This window comes from Haliotis rubra, unplaced genomic scaffold (assembly GCF_003918875.1).
Source record: "Haliotis rubra isolate DU_JTF1 unplaced genomic scaffold, ASM391887v1 Scf725, whole genome shotgun sequence".
Classification (NCBI taxonomy): domain Eukaryota; kingdom Metazoa; phylum Mollusca; class Gastropoda; order Lepetellida; family Haliotidae; genus Haliotis; species Haliotis rubra.
The window spans coordinates 59707-64230 of NW_025767441.1; positions in this window are offsets into that span (position 1 = coordinate 59707).

The window sequence follows — 4524 nt, forward strand, 5'->3', positions numbered from 1 at the left end:
CAGCTCTAGTTAGGCCACATCTGAAGAAATCAAGCCTTGATTAGGAGGATCCAAAAAACTACAGGTCTGTTTGAAACTTAGCATTTATATCCAAACTCATTGAACGTGCACTCTCCAGTCGTCTCATGGGCCACCTTTCCTGGCATAACTTCTATGAGGTGTTCCTATCAGCCTGCAGAGCACACCACAGCACAGAAACGGCTCTGCTGAAGATCCTGAATGATCTACGATGTGGTATTGACACAGGAAAAGTGGCCCTGCTCACATTACTTGGCCTAAGCAGTGCCTTTGACACGATTGATCACCAGAGACTCCTCCAAAGACTTGATACAGAACTTGGATTCAACTTTATCCTGGCTGGCATCTTATCTACAGGACAGGACTCAAACCGTTATTGTTGGTGAGTCTGTGTCAACCGCATCTAGGCTTGAGTGCGGAGTCCCTCAAGGATTTGTGTTTGGTCCGATCCTCTTCACCCACTACACTGTTCCACTTGGCTCTGTTGTAGCAAACCTTAATCTTGACCACTTCTTCGCAGATGACACGCAGCTGTGGAAGTTATTTCAACCAAACACAGAGTCAGCTAGAGCGTCTCTCTATCAGACCTCAGACTGTTGCCAGAAGATATTCATGGATGCCACCAAATGCCTTGAAATTAAATTAAGAGAAAACAGAGTCCATTCTTCTTCTGGGACAGGCTGGAAAACGTAAGCAGTGTGACATTACTAGTGTGTGTGTCTGTGGAGCAACGATTCCTCTTTCTTCCACTGTCAACGATCTGGATGTTGTCATCGATCAAGATCTAAGTATGACAGAACACGTCAAGTATGTTACTAAAACTTGCTACTAACATCGCCACAATATCAAAGGCCTCAGCGTAGTTACATCTCGTATGGACTACTGTAACAGCCTTTTGGCCGGATCTCCATCTTGTTTCACTGACCAACTCCAATGCATACAGAAGTTATCTGTTCGCATTACCTCCCAGATCACCAGAAAAAAGCACATCACACCAACTCCAAAGGGCCTTCATTGGCTGCCCGTGAAACACAAAATCTCCTTCAAACTATTCTGTCTCGCATACCAGTACATGTAGCTAACACGGCTCCAGTCTACCTTTCAGATCGTCTTCAGGCTGATGCACCATCTAGATCTCTCAGATCAGGGAATCAACACCTTGTTATCCCCAAAGTCAAACAAGCTAAATATGGACACCGTGTCTTCTCCTATCCTGCTGATAAAAAGATTTCTCCCCACATTTATTTGTATATTTTTTTTTAAAGATTATAACCATTTTAGAATGATCCGATCCGATGACTTGAAAATTATTTCAAGGGATTTAATTGAGAGAGTGTGAAGCAGAAAATAGTGTTTTCTCCCCATCATTTCATTATAGTCTTATCTATTTATAAAAGAACTCTGCTTTTAGAAGAAAAACTTCAAGCGTAATAATAAGAAATTGATAAATCATAATCTGATATTGACCAACTGATATTTTGAAATAAGGACTGCTCCCTTACTGACAGTCTCACCAAACAAGAATAAACATCTCAATTTTGTATCATACATAACTGTTCTTTAATAACTTGATTTACATTGTGTGGATGAAATGAAGCAACCATATACTTACAAAATGCACAAAACCTACATCTGCTTAAATTCGTCTGCTAGCTGCCATTTTGAGAGAGGGAGTGTTCACTATATATTTTATTTTAATTTAAAAAAATATATTTGGGGGTTTTCTTTTAATAAAATATTTCATGAAATAGAGAAACACACTTGGATAAAGTTAATAACCTCAAACTGTAAATATTCAACTCTCCCATTATGACCTTCTGACCTTTTAGCAACCTTTTCCACAACAATTTTGTACAGTGCTCAAAAGTACTATTTGCACCATATTTCAACTTGTAACCAAACTTTTTATATAACTAGCATGTCTGAAGAATACAACAAACACAATGTCTTGCTTTCATCACAAAACTTCAACGGGACTTGAATGCTGTACCCATCCTACCAGACTATTACGAGAAATTCTAAAAGACATCAAGGAGACAATTAGTGCAAAAACTGATGCGGGGAAAGACAATAAAATGGGAGGAAAGAAAACGTGTCCAACGAAATGCAGTTTCTCAAGGAATGTGAAATCTTAATTGAAAAACAGACATAAATATGTTCTAAATATGAAGCATATGTGTTACAGAATCGCATATATTCTAAAAGGCAGAGTATCCTTAGTGAAATAGAAGCGACAAAACCCTTTCCTCATCTATAAGAAATCTCTGCTAAAAGCAGAGTCGAGTGTACAGTTGTGACTATATCATGAGTATATATTTGTTTCAGCAGTATTAGCGCTGTACGATGTTGTTTGTAAACAAATCAGGTATGGACCAGACAATCCAGTGATTGTCACCATACGATATGATGGCAGAGCATGTGTTTATGAATCACTATGAAATAGTAATGATACCAGGTGTTCGCGAAAGGGTGAGCGTATCCTGCCCCACCGGTGACACCCGTCATAAACATATGTAAAGCCTAATCAATTGTTCACCTGAAATAACTGGGGAATGTATGGTACAAGTCAGAATGGGGATTTGCATCGGACATCCGTTTTGTCACTGATGCGTCAAATTTCCTTCACAGGTCTATCATAAAACTTCTTGAAAGCTTTACTGAGGACTGGAATGTTGTACCCTTGATCAAACAACTTCTGAGCAAGCTGTATGACGCTCTTTGAAATCCTATTATAAAAGCACGCTCGATTGTACCTCAAACACCAATGTAAACACCAAAGGCTGAAGCTGTGTGAATATTGTTCGACGTGAAAGGGAAGTTCACCATTGGAAAGATGAAATCATCCCTTTTGTCATACAGCCTTGTGGAGAGTTTTGTGTCACTCTGAATCTTTATGCATAGATCTATATATGAAACAGTTGAGGCGGTCTCACTGGTCTTCTTAATTTCAAGTTCAGTTGGGTAAATCAGAGGAAGGCAATTGGCTATTTGATGGTTAATGAACGATGTCAAATTACTCTACAAACACTTTTACTGCTGCTGAGAGAGTATAGGAGTATATAGTTTTATTTGAACAGGGCCAGACCCACTGGAGAAGGTGATATTAACTCGACTTTACGTAAATCTTTTCAAAATCATTTCTGTATATACTTTCATCTCATCCTAATATCAACTTACTTAGTGACACCCCTTTGGAAAGATGTAGACGCCACTGCCTCCAAACACTGACTTTATATATTCCATTTATGCAATTGTACATTATGTTTAGCACTACCATGTAAAACGTATTACCAGCTGTGTCAACACATTACCTGGAGAGGTATTTACAGAAGCAAGTTTTGCTTTTTAACCGATCCAGATTTCTTTGGAAATATAAAATATATTTAAACCACGCCCCTTTAGATAGTATTGTGGTTACATCACGGCGTGTTACCTTACTGTAGGGGGAAAGTCAGAAGTGATGTAGACGTCGACGTTTAGTTTTCGGTAAAACTGACGAGCAGAGGCATAGTGGGTGATGAGACTAGAAACAGGCGGAACGGGATTCGAAACCACAATTATAGGTCTCTGACGTGCCTGAAAGTTGCAGTCCTGCGCAACGATTGGGTGGTCTTAGGGAATATGCCTCCCGTGAATACTAATATCGTTAGAAATATACTGAACATACCAAACAGTGAGCATGTGTAGTCCTTGTTTCAGTGAATACACTGAATACAATGTATTATACCACGGATGGATACATACCTTAGCTACATATACATACATTTACATACACACGCAACCATCCACACACATACACCTACATATACATACATACACACACACACACTTACAAGCTGGGACTCGTCATGCAGGTGTTAGTGGAAATCCTTCCGGGGGCGGTGTTGGCGGTTCCCGGTGCCATCACGCAAGATCCGACAAGGAAGCAGAGCAAGAGGAATCGAACTCGACATAGGGACTCGGCCATGGTTCGGTGAACGACATGCAGGTTTCTGAATACATGGGACTCACTGAGCAGGACACCAGTAAGCACTGTCTAGTACTAAACATCTGTTCGTGGAACATTCAAGGGATTCACTCGCACCTAAATGACTGTGATGTTGTATTGTTCTGTAAACAGTTTGAAGTGCTTGCTTTCATTGAAACCATGCTACAGGACTGTGAGTTAATTAGACACTTATTTGACAATTATATATGTTTTCGATCCCCATCACGAAGGGTAAAGCGCTTCGGTAGATACTCAGGGGGTGTTGCTGTATTCATACACTCTGACAATATCTCTGCATTTACGAGAATTCACTCAGAATGGAAGAAAAGTGGGTTGTTTCTTGTTAACCTTGTGAACTGTAACATTAATACCTTTGGTCTTGGCTTTGTTTATATCTTGCCGGAAAAGTCTCCTCTATGTGATGACCCAGCGACTGACGGTATCGAAGAACTGGACTCCAAGGTAGCCTGTTTTAAGCAGGAGTATGGCATGGACTTGGAAATCTGTATAGTGGGTGA